At 39.5% G+C, this 16979-nt stretch overlaps 1 long non-coding RNA gene across 5 annotated transcripts; it reads right to left on the bottom strand.

Annotated features, from left to right (window-relative positions):
- Positions 1–2026: 2026 nt before the first annotated feature.
- On the bottom strand, positions 2027–13477 carry LOC124866659. Of its 5 annotated transcripts, XR_007037869.1 has the most exons (8): positions 13214–13308; positions 12966–13032; positions 12647–12745; positions 11775–11851; positions 4788–4911; positions 4436–4543; positions 3251–3511; positions 2027–2969 (listed from the first exon to the last, which is right to left on the bottom strand). It is a non-coding gene; the product is annotated as an uncharacterized LOC124866659 (long non-coding RNA). The 5 variants fall into 5 exon arrangements; XR_007037866.1 differs by lacking the exons at positions 11775–11851; positions 13214–13308 and adding an exon at positions 13427–13477; XR_007037868.1 differs by lacking the exon at positions 11775–11851 and having other exon boundaries at positions 3251–3514; positions 13214–13305.
- Positions 13478–16979: the final 3502 nt, after the last annotated feature.

Below are 16979 nucleotides of genomic sequence, written 5' to 3'. Positions count from 1 at the left end.
TCTTTTGTGATGTGATAAAAATCAAATGGAGAAATTTAAACCTTACGGAATGATAGTTATTATCATTTCTGGTCTTGTAGGACAATATTGTGTTTCTGAACCACTTGAAGTTCTACGCTTGGACATATTATGTTAATATTTGAAATTGTTTTCTGGTGTACTTCAATTTTATAAGCTGGATCAGATCATTTTTGTTTATATCATTAAGCCAACAGAGGGTGTAGCTTTTATATTATGATTATTTAGATGTTTTGGTTTAATTTCAGACTTTATGGCCAAAGCGTAGCTGGGAAATTCAGCAACAATCAAACAGGTTTTCAACCTCTTCCTATATTAGTTCTGATAGAGTTGCTATCCAAAAGCTTTGAGCAATTAACAAGGCAGCAATAATGAATAAATTGTTTAGTTATAAGTTTCCATGAATTCATAACTTGTGGATTGCATGCAAAGAATAAGGGTAATAACTGAATTATAGCTCTTAACTTAAGATGTAACTTTAAGTCTCTTGGTTACTGAACCCTGTGCCTTATTTGCTCTCTGGTTGATTAATGTGCAGCTCAGGTGCAGCTCAAGATCTAATGTTAAATCAAAGACTGCATCATACTTCTCATTGGGACACAGCACTTGTGCTTTATAATTCATTCACATTTAGTTTTTAATGAGAATTGTCTTAATTGCATATAAAATGTTTAACACTCAGATTGGCTGATGTACAATACAAACCTATAGAGTTTATTTTTTGCTGTGAAGAAAAAAAAAATAATCAAGCTTATTTTATTATGTCTTTTAGCCAGTTTCTCCGATTTCCTTGTAAACATTGCTTGTTTTTATCTAAGAGGCAAACAAAGAAAATATACAAAAATGTCTCATTGCATGAGTGTTTTCTGTTTAGCTGAGATTGCTTCAAAAGTGCAGAGCCTTCCAAAATCAATAATATGCTTTACTATTTTTTACATTTTGCCACAATGCAACCACAGTCTTCACTTTAATGTGTGATTTAATAACATAAAGTAATATATAATTACGAAGTAGAAGTAAAGTGCTTTTTGGTTTTTACAAATAAAAACATAAGAAAAAGTGTAGTATATTATATTCAATTCCCTTTACTCTAATACGATTAATGAAATCTAGTCCAACTAGTTGCCTTCAGAAGTCACCATGTATACTTTTTCATCTGGCAATGCTATGTGTAGCATAACCGTTTCTATGGAAAGGGTATGGCACAACTGCAAACCCAACAAGACATGACCTGAAACCGAAACAGACACAGAGGATTATTCAGAGGAGCATCCAATAGGTCCCTGGTAGGTCTGGAGGAGAGGCAGAGATCCACACCTCAGAATAACTAATAACTATTCTTTGTGTACTCTACAAACCTGGTCTTTATGGAAGAGTGACAGAAAGTAAGCCATTGGTAAAGGAAGGAGGTTTCACTTGCCATTGCAAAAACCTGGAAAAAAAGGTGTTCTGGTCACATGAGACCGAAACTGACTTTTTTGGTCTAAACACAAAATGCTCTGTGTTGCATAAACCATAACACTGCACATCATCACTGCAAAACTTGGTAGCATAATTCTGTGGACATGCTAGTGAGAGTTAAAGGGTTAATGGGTGGAGCTAAATATAGGCAGTCCTCCTAGCAAACCTAGTAAGGGCTGCAAAAGACCTGAAACTGGGCTGTACATTCATCTTTTAGCAGAGCAACAACCTAAACATACTTCCAGAGCTACTATGGAGTAGTTAAGATCAAAGGCATTTGATTATTTTGTGTTTGGCAGCATTGCCTTTACATTCAGAATGCCCCAGTCAAAGTTCTGACCTAAATTCAACTGAGTATCTGTGGCTAGACATTAACGTTGCTATGATTCCAATTTGAGATAATCTGTTTTGGAAAAAATCTAAAATGTAGTCTCTAAATTTGCAAAACCAAATGAAGACATACCACAAATAACTGCCGACCATAACTGTAGTGAAAGGTTGTTCTACATTGATTGACTATACAGGAGCTGAATACAAATACACAACACACTTCTCAGATTTGTATTTGTTAAACATTTTTAAAACCTTGTATCCTTTTCCTTCCAGTCTATCACATAAAATTTCAATACAATACATTGAAGTTTGTGTTTGTAACGTGACAAGCTGTGCAAAAGTTCCACTAATACTTTTGTAAGACACTGTATTTCCTTTACCTTCAGAGATTTGCAATGTTTGTTTTTCTTTCATCCATTAGGAAAATTGCATGCAACCGCCTTTTTGTCTTTGATTAATAGTTTTTGTTTAACTCGCTCAGAGAGACATGAACTTATAGGCCTTTTTTTTTTTTTTACTGAGTGCTTCCACACCTGGTCTCCAATACAACATGAGTTCAAGAGCATTCAGGTCTTTCCCCACAGTTCGTTCAAGGAATTCATCTTCCTTCAGATCCTCAATTATGCACAACACATCTTATTTAAAACCAATCAATGAAACTTGATTTCCCCAACGCAGGAGGGGATGACGGCAAAAGCTTTTCCCTCGTCCTCTAGTGCGGGGTAGATTGCGGCCTTGAACTTGTGTTGAGTCATCCAGTGAGTCATCGCTTCAGCTTCAGTAAATTTCCTACTTAATTTACAATGAAAACTATGACATCCACCAATTTCGTGAATTCCCAGAGTGTAGAAGCATTCCAAAAGCCAGCCATATCCACATGTGTACAAAACAGAAGCACTCCTGTACACTGAAGACTGTGCTCAGCTGCCATGTTTGTCTTTTAGCAGCATTGTCTTTACATTTAGATTTGTTGTGCAATTCTTTATCCATGATTATGATGGGGAAAGTAGTCCTCTTCTGGATATTAAGGAGTTTACAGGAAACATAAGTTTTGACCTTTTTTGCAGCAACTGAATTTAGAGCAGGAGTGTGCACTCAACCTCCTTTGTCCAAAACCAAACAAAAATCTCCTTAATCTCTTCTGTAGGAGTGTCTTTCTAGAAAAGAACAGAAAAACAAAGTCAAACTGCAGTTAGACGTACAAGTGTGATAATAGTGGGTTGTTTTATCATCTCTTATCTTATCATCCACACAAATTTAATAAAACAATCTCCTTCGGCCTCATGTGGTCATGTACAAGCAGCAGCATACTTGTTAGTGTTACATGCTATAACAGGCATTACAAAGTTATTCACACTTTTTTCTGTCAACGCTCACTTTCACACAGCAGTCATCAGTTGCCCTCACCCCTCCCCTCTGTTAATGAGAAAGCAATTACCATTTGTTTTCCACAGTCCCAGCGGCCTGGCAGCATTTCCCGAAATCTGCATCCCACCTGCCTCCATCTTTGCGTCCGCCTCTCCCTCAGTCTCTTCCAACCTTGCACCTCTTCTTCCTTTCACTGTGGCTGCAGACTCGCTCTCCTTCTCCATCCTCTATACAGCCTCTCTCTCTCTCGCTCCTCCCACCTCTGAGCTCTAGGCTGTTCAGGGTTTTAGACGGATCACTCTCACAATGCCTGATCAATACAGGTATTGATCTGCTGGCAAAATGTTTATAAAATCATTATGGGCAACAGCATTTCAGTGGGGACGAAAGGCGGGGCCATGAGAAATCCGACATTCCATACCATTCGCTTGTGAGAGAACCTGCACAGACCTGATTGGCTGCCTTCCTCATGATATGCCAGGGAGAAGACTGGTACATTTAGCCTTTCATACTTACATTTGCTTGGTGTACAACAATCCTTCTTAGCTTCCACAACACTTTCTAGACTGCAAACGTTTTGATCAGCTCTTTAATATATGAGTTGTTTCACTCAAACTGGCTACAAAGTAATTTCACGTGCTTCCACTCTTTATCCATTAGAATAATTTTAGAAAGCAGCAAGGAACTTTAATTTATTGATTCACTGTTGTGCCTCTGAAATTTTCTGTGAAAAATGTAGAAAAAGAAAAGGCTTTCTGCTGCGCCACCCTGATTATTTCCCAATCAGACCACCATGACCACCCAAGAGGCCTTGTACCTGCCTATATAGCATCCCCCCTTCTCCATCGCCCCTACTCCAGATGCAAAAATCAGTTTTTTTGTTGTGGGATTTACATCTATTACAGCAGCACTCCAGCCCACACTGCCTTCTGTGCTCTGTCGTACAGCAATATAAATCTGTTGCTTTGCTTGGGAAAGACTGACGGGGTAGCTGACTTGAACACCACAACACTACAGCTCTGTGCAATTACATAGCAGATTCATTGCATTCAGAAGGCTTTGTAATCCATAAATGTGCTTTTGTTTGTGTCTTATTGATCGATGATGTATGAGATCTTCATTAAACAGAGAAGATTATTGCAGCATGCAGCACTACATGGTGTAAATTCTTCCAGAAACACAACTCTTGTTGAAGCAGACAAACATCTGTGAGCCACAAGGCCAGGCAGCCAGTATGACCTAGAGTCAACCTTACCATTCTGGGACGTCTGACTGCGTCTCTTCTCCTCCCACTCTGGCACTAACCCGAGAGCCAGATGTCCAGATGCTAGCTCAGATCACGAGGTCTGGTCCTGCCCATCTTCTATTAAAAGACAATGTTAAACAAATTATTGGAGATATTACATACCACACCAACTGCTTAAGTGTTGCATGTTTTAATTTGCATGCGTCTGCTTTGGCCAACATGTAGGGAAGCATATTATTTCCACACTTGCTTAGGCAGACACATGCATTTGCGAGCACGTCCAAAAAGTGTTACTCACACATATGCTGCAAAGTGCTGATTACTCTAACACGTTCAGAACCAGCCACAGACCATTCATTACCATAACATGTTGCAATGAAGTTTAATCCCTCATCATGTTGTCTGTGGTGGAGAGCGGCGTGTGGCTGTTATCCTCCTCTACTCCAGATGTCTCCCAGGCTGTGTCTCTTCAGTGCTGCACTAAACTGAACACATAAAATTCAGTATGGCACATTTAGACATTTCCTTCCATTTTTTCATCCCAGCTTTTCTTTCCTCTTATAAAATCATTTTGACTCCATCCATCTTTGTTTCTTGCCTTCCTCCCTGATCCCATTTTCCACCTTCTCTTCCTTCTTCCACATACCCTCCCATCTTCACAAGAGTATGTTATTTATTTCATCTGAAAGCAGAGGCTCTTTGGTGCATGCTTCTCACAGAAATCAATTTCAGCTCAGACAGCATAACCAAACAAAGCACTACACTCATTTCAGCACGGGCAGAGTTGTAACCCATCTCTCTCATTTTCTCCCTCCTGCTCCTTTATTGGAAGACATTTTGTTCTCACTCTGATGCCATTATGTCAATCACTGCAGACATGCCGTGATGTGTGGATGCAGCTGCTAAATGAGTCATGGCAAGCAATGATCATTAGAGACTGCAGAGTTTATATATGTGCTAATGTGTTTTTTGCATTCGATTGTCACCTTTTTCTCTGCATGAATATTTAAAAATTGTCAGTTTTCTATTCTTTTTCACGTGTCTGGGTGTGTGTGTGTAAAGCCCTTCATGTCTGTTAGCGAGACGTTTAAATTGGTATTTTCAGAGTGTTCACTGCATTGCAAGATGATAACATATAGTGTAAACCACAAGCAGAATTCTTGCACCATTGTATGTATAAGAGACAGGAGCTTCCCACTCTCCTCTGCCAGCAGCCCTCTTTGTACCACAGTCGAGACCACCAGTTAATGCAGTTGTTGGATCGGCCTATTTCCTTGCTCTGCCTTTATTGATTTCAGTGAGACACAGAGACAGACAGAAAGAAAGGGCCTTTTCAGAAAGAAGTTAAATGGTCAAGTAGCGGGTGGAGGGTGGCTTTCACCACTTTATTGGCGAGGTGGAAAAATGTCACTATTATGGAGGCCCTTGCAGCAGATAGCGAGCTGATTGGATGAGTGCCCCCAGGTCAGAGTGTAGCACATCCCCCCCGCAACCAAACAAGAGCAAATAAAAGGGCAGAGCAATCCGCTTGAATTGCAGGTGAGATTTCTCTCCACCAGGCTTGACTTAATGCCACATTTCTCTGGATGCATGAGTGTTTGTGAATGTGGACCGGGACCTGATCTCTGGTGAACTTCCTCTCACTGAACAGCTCTCAAAGCATTATACGCAATCAACTAAATGGTGAAGCTGTAGCACAAAGTCATTGCCATACCTGCCGAAAATCGGTAGAAGATAAGAAACTGATGCAATTTGAGGATGCATTTTTTCCAATCTCTCAAATGCACATCCGTTAGAAAAGACTGAATGGAGCTCTGTGCAAGACAAGCAAGGACGTGTTCTTTCCAGAACTGTATCTTAACATGTGGCCCGCACTTTTATGTTGCTATAGATGGGTTTGAAAAAGTTAAGCAATCCTCAATTGATTATTTTGTCTTTTTATCATCTTTTACCTCTGTCATGGACCCCTTAAATGATTAAGGCTTTAACATAGTTTCTGTGTCTACATGGACAAGCCCACTTTGACCTTACCAATGTTCACAGGTTGGCATTCATACAGTTTAGGAACTTTAGTCAGACCACAGCAAGACTTCATCACATTGAGAGCCAGTATGCTTGAAAGAAGAAAATATAAAATAGAAGTAAACCTTCCATTGAGTGGCCAACCAAAGTCAATCCATGAGTGCATTCACAACTTATCCAGGAGGTCAAAAAATAACAACATCTAAGGGTGACGTCAGAGTTAAAAAACACTGCTGATCAAATTAAAGCCAGAGGCCTGACTCATATTTGCCAAAAAGGCCTCTAAATGGTCTTTCAGACTTTTGAGAAAGTTTTATCTGGACTGGTGAGACAGCAGTGGATTTTATTTGGAAGTTGTTCATCCCTTCATATGTGGTATAAAACGAACACAGCAGTTTAGAAAAAGAACATCATCCTGACGGTCAAATAGGGTGGTGATAGTGTAATGATGTGGAACTTATTAATTAATGTTTGCACTCAAAAATGTCACTCTGTACCACAACAATCTGAAGGAGAATGTCTGGTTATCAGTTCATGACCTTCAGTTCAAAGTGTGCTGAAGTTATGCAGAATGATCTAGTCAAATCCAGGACTTAAATCTGATTGAGATGCTGGGGCATGACATTAGACTGGCTGTTCAGGCCTGTAGATCCTCCAGTGTGGCTGAAGTAAAACACTTCAAAAAGGAACAGTGGGCAAAAAATAATTCACAGCAACTATTTGCCATTTATCAGAAACTGTACAAATGAAACATTTTAGTCAGAAATGACCTGTGAATCATTCTGGAGCCAAAGTGCTAGAAAAACAGATTCCGATCATAGAAGTTTAACAGGACAGACCTACACATTGTTCAACATCCAAACATCTAAAAATGAGAAAGAGGGAGGTAATACCAAACAGCATTTACAACAATTACATTTCTCAACAGCAATAAAGCCAACAATTTAGCTGAAGGAGATTTAAAGACATCCAATTTAACTCTTTCTTCAAGTATTGAAATAGTGACCAGCATATTATTTTATAAAATCTATTTGAAAGATGGCTAAATTTTAGAAGTCTAAATGACAAAGCCATGCCATTTAATTGTCTTTAAGAATTAAAAACATTGATAAATTTTCTATGTTACCAACTTTCCGGTGGTGGAGGTATTAGTGACTAATTACTGAACATCTGCCTAATAATATTTGCTTACTTTGAATCAGCTCAATGTGGTGCATCCACAGAGACGTTCATTTTTCTGCAAATTTGAAAGACAGTTGTGGTCGGTTAAAGTAACATGTAAGGGTTAGCTCAGTCCACTTCAGACAGGTCTAAAGTTCTAATATTCTTCCAAGTTTATTTAATATGTGTTAAATGTTTTATACCCCTAAACTGTATTTTTTTCCTCCTTTTGGTAATTTTTAACCATGTGCAATCACAAAATATCTGGCTGCAGGGGAGACTGGTACACAGCAAAACATGTGTGTCACACAAGCGTTGCGGTCAAGCAGAAAGCTGAAGGGATGGTGGATCTTGAATAAGCTTCTAACAGGAGGAAAGGAGACAGACAGTTGTTCCTACAGACAGTCACTTTCAAGACCACAAATTAGGAATCTGACTAAAGTGCTTCCAAATACAATAAGTATAGTTGATGTAGCCATTGCATCTGCTTTTACGACATTTTAATGTTTGAGAGAAATCACTGTACTGGAAAAGTTTAAAGGAGAAGCAGACCCAAAGCTAACTGTATTATTTGCCACCAAGCAGGAGTCTCATTTTTTTTATTTCCTCACAAGGTGAAAAATCATATCGATCAGAAAAAATAAAAGAAAAGCATATGGTAGGAAATTTGCAAAACAACATTTGTTGTGCAGAGGATAAAAATGAAATTAGGGTGACTTGTGGGACTGAGAATCCTTAACAGAGACGCAGTTGTGAGTCCTGACAAATGGTTCAAATACAAGTTTAGCCCCGCCTAGAAGCACAAGACAGACCTCTGGAAAGGTCAGCATGCCACAGCAGAGACAGAGCTGTGCTTAAATAGAGGCGAAATGGTTTCTTTTCCAAATTGATTCCAGTTTAAATCAGACAAGACTATATTGTGTTGAGCCACTTAAAGACTTAATGGAAAGGCAGCAGTCACTATTAAGGGGGCTTTTAAAACAAGACATTAACAAACAAAAACTGCTCTGGTGACATCTGGACCTGGGCCCAAAGAGCAGCTTGTCACATGTCAGATCTGCCCATCTCTATCTTCATCTCTTTCTGGTCTCTTTACTCTCTGTTGTGTCTCTGGTCTCTCCTGCTCTGGTTGAGGCACAGTCTGTACATCCACATGTGGACTCACATACTCAGATTAACAGAGAAAGTTCATCATAACTCTGTAGGAAACTTTTTTTCAACCCACGCATGGTAAAACTTGAAATATCACTTCTCTTGTGTTGACACAACAACTGTATGAAATAAATATTTTCTCTTTGTTCTCACAAAGTAAACCAAGTACCATTAAAACTGGACCCCTGGGGCAATATATCTGTTTTACACCCTCTTTTTTAAAAACAACAGGCATGTCACAGTCATGTAGACAGAGAGGGAAACATCCGAGTTTGCCAACACCCACACGCAGGCATCTGCATAGTGCATATTCACCACCTCCCTTTTGCTGAATGCATAATATATGTAATGAAATAATGTTTCCAGTGGGGATGGTTTTGGCTGGGGGATGGAGATGTGTGGTGAATATAAATTTGCCTACCCTCAGACTCCCTGGTTCAATTGACGTGATGGTAGGGGGTAAATGAATATGTGGAAGTCAGAGAAGCTTTATCCCTCTGCCCAAAGCAACAGTGGATGGAGGCGGTGTCCTTGATAGGCTCACTCTAAACTTGCAAACTTAAGGTTTTTACAGTTAAAACTAATAGTTTTCTCTGCTGATTGCATTTTGTTATAAAAGGCACTATTTACTGCTTACTTAAACTATGACAGCCACTTGTTTATTATATTTTAGGAAAACAGTCTGAAATCTCATAATATGAAGGCAACCCTATTCACTGGCCAGACAAGCTACAGCTCCTTGCAAAAGCTTTGATACCTCTTTAACTTCTCTCTTTTTGTCACATTACAACCCCTAAAACAATGTATTTTGTTGGGATTCTATGTGATAGACCAACACATAGTAAAACATAATTTTGAAGTGAATGGAGGATAATGCATGGTTCTTAAAATACATGATGTGCATTTCCCCCCTCTATACTCTAATCTTCCAACATAAAATCTAAACCGAACCATTTCCCTTCAGAAATTACCTAATTGGTAAATGTAGTCCAACTGTGTAATTTAATCTTAGTATAAATTTAAAAATTCTGTTCTGTGAAGAATTAAAAGGTTTGTTAGAGAACATTAGTAAACAAGATGTGTTGGTCTGTTACAACCCAATAAAGTAAAATCTGGAAAATGTATGAATACTTTTGTGAGACACTGTATATTACTGAATGCAATACAGAGAAGTTTAAACCTGTTTTGGACAACAGATTCCATGATATCACAATGAAAATCTGTGTGGAGACAAATTACTTCCCCCCCCCCTGTGCCTCACCTTGACTGACTCCAGTGTGCTCCTCTGTTCCATCTTGCCTGACTAAAAATGATGCGGCTTTTCGTCAGCCGGGGCTTTGATGTTTTAAACATTACCATTAATAATGTTATCAGCATCAGAATTAATTGCTCCGTTACTGTGTCCTGTTCTCGTCATCCTAAGTGGAGACATGCATAAATCAAGCCTAACTACCTTTGTCTTGAAATTTTGAGGTCAGGAATTTGGGATGAGACAAAGATTTTACATGTCCGTAAAGTTCTGTTAGTGTGTGAGAATTAAGCAGTCGTGTTTTGAATTGTTAGTTGAGTTGATTACATGTTGAAGTATGTGGCATTCATGCTTGTTGAAAATTAGGCTTGTGGTCATAAATTGCACAATATAATGAGTTTGGAAGAAGTTTGTTAGAAGTTTGATGTCATTTCTATGATCTTTTAGCTTTTGGCCATGATCTGAGGAAACAGTTTTGCTAAATCTATCGGCATTAAGTTTTGGCTGAATTACTATACTACTATAGTTGTCATTTATTTTTCAACAAAACTAGAAATATTGGACCTGTCAAAGCTTTGCTTCTGGGATGTCGCTCATAGCAGGATGTGGCAACTTTTGAATTAGTTTGAATCAGTCGTCAGAGAGGTATTTTTGTGACTTCCAGATGTTCTGTTATCTATAATTCCCAGCTGTGTTCAGAGAGCTTAAATGAGCTGGAAAGTTCCTGTCCAAGTTCTGTTAGACTCATCAGGCTTTGGGAAATGTAATTACTGCCTTTTTGAGTTCATGTCGCTTAGCAACTCCCTCCTAAATCTACACACACATAAAAATCTCTTTCATTTTCATTTAGCCACACCTCTTATGCACCAAACACCTCCTCTGGAGTGGCTTTGGCCATGTCCATGCTGCGGGGGCCCTGTAATCTGAAGACAGGGTGAGGAATGTGTGAAGCATCCAAGGAAACATGAACTGCTATTTTCCCACAAGTATGAAAAAATAGAGGTTACGGCTGTGGAATCTTTCTGACGCAATCAGTTGGTGGGATGGCCTTGGTACATATGGGATTTGAACTGGGGCTTAGGTCAGAGTGTTGTTAAAGTCTTAGGACTTAAAGATCTAAACTGGGTAAGCAAGGGAACTGCTGACGAAGGTGAAGATCAGACGAGGAAAACCAGCTGAAAACATTGCATGAACTGTTAGTTGGCCCCAACTGGGAGCACTCTATTGTTCCTGCTTATTTCAGTTTTTAACAGCCATCTATGAGGCACCAAATTAATAGTTTGGTGGTCAAACAATCATTAAAAACAGAGACACCAGGGTGACTTTTGCAGAGCTGTGAATGGGAGCAAAGAGCTAAAACAGGAGAAAGCATCACTGAAGAGGCCCCAAGAGCTCTTCCTAGAGACCCAAATGATTACCACTCTTCTGTTGGTTCTGCAATTCCTCATGCATTAGACAGAAGATGAAATTCCCAAACACGGAAACGGAGCAAACTTCAATGAGTCTGTTACTTTCCTGATCTAATTATGCCTGCCCCCATAATCACTGTTATATTCATCACAGTGGTGCATATTTATAGGATATGTTTTCATCATACTCTAATCTCACTCTAGAATCCCAAGCAGGAAGACAAAGCATGAAATTGAGTATATAGAAGGAATTGCACTCATATTTTTTAATGTTAAGGATGCCATTAGGGTAGGGCTGTCTCCTACATTTTTCTGAATTTTCCATCTTCTCCAGACACTGCAGACAACAACATACCGTCAGCTTGGCTTTCACTGTAACCTTGTCGATGTCTTGGTCTCAATTGAGACTTGGAGCATTTACTGAGTCCAAACCTACAGATGAAACCAGATGTTTACAAACACTGTAGAAAAAGACATGCCAATTTTTTTCTCATGGTGCAACATTACATTAGATGAAAATTTACCTATTTTAGGTTAGTTATTAATAAAAAATAAATAAAAACCTTTATTTGCAAAATGCCAAAATAATGAGAGGGAACAATTTTTTGTCAATTTTTCATTCTATTATTAAATGTGAGATATTTTCCATGAACTAACTTTACTAGGCCTTTTAAATAATTTATGAAAGCACAGGTAATAATGTCATCAGTTTGAGTTACTTGAAGCCAAACCTGCTGTATTTTAAGGTTCACATCAAATCACTACATACCTGTGTGACATTATAAAAAAAATCAAAATGTATCAACCAAGATATCAGTGAAAATAGGTGGACCTCCATTTTTAAGCATTTTGTGCAGTTTTCAGATGCTTGTTGGTGTCATGTTCATCTGTTTAAACAAGTCCAAGTAATATGGTAGATCGTCCAGTTCAGGAAGAAGAGGGTTTCTGCGTCTCAGAGATTAACGTGATTAATCTGAGATGTGTGTATCAACCCCAGAACAAGAGCAAAGTACCCAGTGAGGAAGCTGTTAAGATGGTGTCATTGTCCACAGTCAAATAAGTAATTTACCAAAATGGGTGGAAAGGTCACTCTGCAGGGAAGAAGCCATTACACCCAAAGCAACATAAAAAAGCATATGACAGTTTACAAAGACACTCCATGACAAAGACTTTAATTTTAGAAGACATGTCCTGTGGCCTTAAATTGAAGTGTTTGGCCATTATTACCATTGTTGCTTTTAGAGGGAGAAGGAGGAAACTTGCAAGCCTGAGAACACCATCCTAATTACAAAGTATGCAGATGGCAGCACCAGTTGCGGGTGTTTTCTGCAGGAGGGAAAGAACATTATGTTGACATGTTGAAACAACACCTGGCTCTTCCAAATGAATAGTGACCCAAAGCATACCACCAAATCAGTTACAAATTGTTTTACGGACAACAAAGTCATTTTTTTGTAGTGGCCAAAACAAAGCCCGGATCTCAGTCCCATATAAAAACCTCTGGGCAGAGACAAAAAAATTTGTGTGAGCAAGGTGACCTACGAACCTGAATCAGTTACACCAGATCAGTCAGGACGGATGAGCCAAAATTCCAACAAACTATTGTGGGAAGCCTGTGGAAAGATACCCTAAATGTTTTACCAAAGTAAAACAGTTTAAAAGGCTGTTTCACAAATTGTTAAGTACATTTGAGTAAACATCTGACATTGAAGAAAGTATGATTAAAAAGCATATCTATCTCATTATTTTGGAATTTAGCAAACATCTCTTTGATGTTGCAAAACCAACACAAACTTTGTCTTTCTTTCTCTATATCTCTCCTTCCCAGCTCACTGTTACTCCAAAAGAACCCGCTGCCTCCTGTCCTGTGCCTCCACAATGTTGCTCCCAGTATTTGGATATATATTTAACACCCACATGTGAGGCCTGGTAGAAGTGCCTAGGGAATGGAAAGGAAAACAAGCATGCCCCTGTCCCGGCCCTTTAGAGTTGGCCTGCTATAAATACCTCCGGGTGGCGCGCCAGTTCCAGCACCAGTGGCATGGGAACCTCTCTCCCTCCTCTCGTCCATTGCTTGACCATTCATGTCTTGTCTGGGAAGCTTGGAAGGTTTTAGCCAACAGGCTGGCCTAAAGGGTGGGTGGGGGAAAAGGTGGGTGCAATGTGTGCAGTGCAGAAAAAAGAAACAGAAAAAGCATGGCTCTGTATTGCATTAATGGCCCTCCTAGTTGTTTTGTTTGCTCCTTATAGGAGCATCCCTGCTTTCTCCCTTCCTGTCATCTCCCTTTTCAAAAGACTTCATGTATACTGCATTTATTCTGTTTTGCCTTATGAAGATTGTATGAATATGTGCTTTTCAAAGTGTTGACAAAAAAAGGGATCCCCCCCTCTCAATGTTGCGGTGAAGCGTTTGTTATGTTACTCCCCAAAAAATTGATTTAGACTTTTCAAAGGCTTGTTCTTCACAAAGCTGTCTCCCTATGTCGATGCACGACAGGCTTAACTCATATTCTGAGAGTTTGAGGTAATAGTTTTAAACTGACAGACTAAACAGACTCTGTGGTTTTTCCACCTCTATGGAGGGAACAGTTTTACGTGCACAAACATACACACAAAAAGTGTGTAAATGATTTCATCTCTTGATCATTCGTTTCCCCCCTTTTCTTTTTGGGCGCTCAGGGGAGTTTGGGGGCTTTGGTCATTTTCTTATCTAAAACTCTTATTATTGTTGTTGGGTATATTAGATGCAAGACACACTATGTCCACGCACTGTACTTTTTAAATGCTAAAAGATATATTGTTTGTTACATTATTTATATTCTTAATATATTATATTATATTTTTGCATACATATTGTGCTTTTTTTCTGGTCATTTACCAAAGTAAATGCACACAGAATATCTCACCCGCACTGCTCACCATCCTAGTTCTGTCCCTATTTCTTTCTCCTTCGCCTAATGCTCCACATTTCTCTCTCTCTCTCTCTCTCTCTTGCCCCTACAAGGCTCACTTGTTATTTTTTTGTACAAGGTTCTGTAATTAAGTTTGACATAAGCACAAGGATTAAATATGCGGTCAAGACGGGAGAGAAAGGCGCTCTGTTACAATTTCAAGGCCAGCTGTAAAATGGAACCAGATTGCAACACTTGGAGCTGGAAAGTTTGTGGAAGGAGGTTTCGAGCACAGCCAAGAGACTTCTGAGTGTCCAGCCAAAAACACTAATATTAAAGCTCCTTAGGCAGAAAACTAAACTAAGTCCGATCCAATGATTATTTATTTTTCAGCTAAAATACTACCATCACCTCGAGCAATGCGTTAAAAGTTGTCTGTCGGGCCAGATGAGTGATAAACTTACATGGTCCAGCTCTGCTGCCAAAACCTTTCTAGAAAGCATAGTTAGGTGCACATTTATGGTCCATGGGCCTAATGCATCATTTCCTTTGGGAAACTACAGCTAATTTGTCTGCTAGTTTGTACATAGTTATCACAACCTGTAAACAAAAATGTTTGAATAAAACCAGATGTCTTCATTTAAAGTCATAGCTTTTGCTATTAAACAGGAAAAGAAATAAATTTTACAATGAGGATTAAAACTTCAATCTTGTCTTTTAACTTTTATGCATGGGCCTGCATGACATTACAACTGCATGGTAACTCTTTATTGCCTTTTTTGCATTCCTCACCATATATAGCAAACAATTATGAATTTTCGGATTTCTTTATAATAAAAACAAATCAGAAACTTTGTGAAAAAGCCTTTTTGGTCATGCCAACTCTAATTCATCTTCTGTATGGAAACTTAGTCATATCCATTGCCCTATTACACCATCTTCAGTTTGAAGTTTCTGGGGTCCTTTCTATGCACTCTATGCAATCTTCAGTTTTTTCCATAGTTGTTCAGTTGGATACAAGTAAGGCAATTGACTGGGCCATTAAGCAGTTTTAATTTCTGAAACCAGTGGTTGTATGTTTGGGACTATTGTGTTGCTTGGAAATCCACACTTATTTCATGTTCAGATTTTTAACAATAACTTCACAGTACATTTTCTCTATTCATCCTACCTTCAATTTCTGTACTGTATATGAAGTCTTCCAGTGTCATATGCAATAAGACAACTCAAACCATGATGTTTCCACCTGCAAACCTTTATTTTGGCTTGGTGTGTTTGGGATGATGTGCAGAACCATTTATCCTCCAAACATAATGAATGCAATGACATCCACAGAGTTCAGTTTTGGCCTGATGTCACCAGACTATAATCTCTCAGTATTCCACTGGCTTGCCAAAGTCTTCTTCAACATCTTTCAACAATCTTTAAACAAGTGTCAAGCTTTGAACATGCTTTTTCTTCAACAATGTTTTGTGCAGTAAATGTGCATAGAGGCCATAGCTGTCAATTGCAATACTTATTTTCATGGGAAAAACTATTCCTGCCATTTCCAGACATTTCTTAAGCTCTCTATGAGTGCTCCTTGGCTATTAGATAACTCCTTTGATTTTTCTTTTGACACCTCTGCCAGAAATCCTTTGAGGGGCTCTTGACCAGTGATGGTGGTGACTGAGTAGATTTGCAGTATGCTGGTTCAGAGAGTCGGCTGGAGCTCTGGGTAACATCACTTTCTGTTTTCGCTGTTGCACTTGGTGAATTGTTTGGTGTGTGAAGGCTCTCTCGTTTGATCTGATTTCTTTCTACTGTGATATCTCTTACTTGTTATAATACATAAGCACATTAAAACACATACTTTCTGTTGCTGTATTTAACGTTTGGGTACTCTCCGTGTCTTACACGGTTTTTCTAGTAGTGGTAAGGGGTCGCTAGCTTAGCGTTAGCGTTAGCTCCACCATGGCTACCCGTTCTGCTGTTTCTCTCTCTGAGTCTCCTCCTCTCTCCTGCTCTCTGTGTCAGATGTTCAGTTACTCCTCTGCCTCCTTTAGTGATAATGGTACGTGTAATAAATGTAGCATTTTTGTAGTGTTGGAGGTGAGGGTGTCAGAATTGGAGGCCCAGCTCCGCGCTGTTGAAAAACCAGCAGATAGCCGAGGCCCCGTAGCCAGCGCGGAGCCACCGAGGCTAGCTCCACGTAGCAGTCCTCCAGCAGAGCCCGCGCAGCCGGGGCCTCAGGCTGGCTGGGTGACGGTACGTAGAAAGCATAGTCCTAGATCCTAGCCCACAGGTCACCACCAACCCGTCTGCGTTTCTAACAGATTTTCCCCGCTCAGTGACACACCTGCTGAGAAGCCAACTCTGGTAATTGGCAGCTCCATAGTCAGAAACTTGGCACTAGAGACACCAGCGACCATAGTCAAATGTCTGCCACGGGCCAGAACGGGCGACATCAAATCATATCTGAAACTGCTGGCTAAGGATAAGCATAAATACGGAAAGATTGTTATTCACGCTGGCGGTGATGACACCCGGTTACGTCAATCGGAGGTCACCAAAGTTAGTGTTGCTTCAGTGTGTAAGTTTGCCAAAACGATGTTGGACTCCGTAATTTTCTCTGGTCCCCTCCCCGATCTGATAAGTAACGACATGTTTAGCCGCATGCTGTCACTCAA

The sequence above is a fragment of the Girardinichthys multiradiatus genome, chromosome 4 (assembly GCF_021462225.1).
Source record: "Girardinichthys multiradiatus isolate DD_20200921_A chromosome 4, DD_fGirMul_XY1, whole genome shotgun sequence".
Classification (NCBI taxonomy): domain Eukaryota; kingdom Metazoa; phylum Chordata; class Actinopteri; order Cyprinodontiformes; family Goodeidae; genus Girardinichthys; species Girardinichthys multiradiatus.
This window is presented reverse-complemented; position numbering and strand designations above follow the sequence as displayed.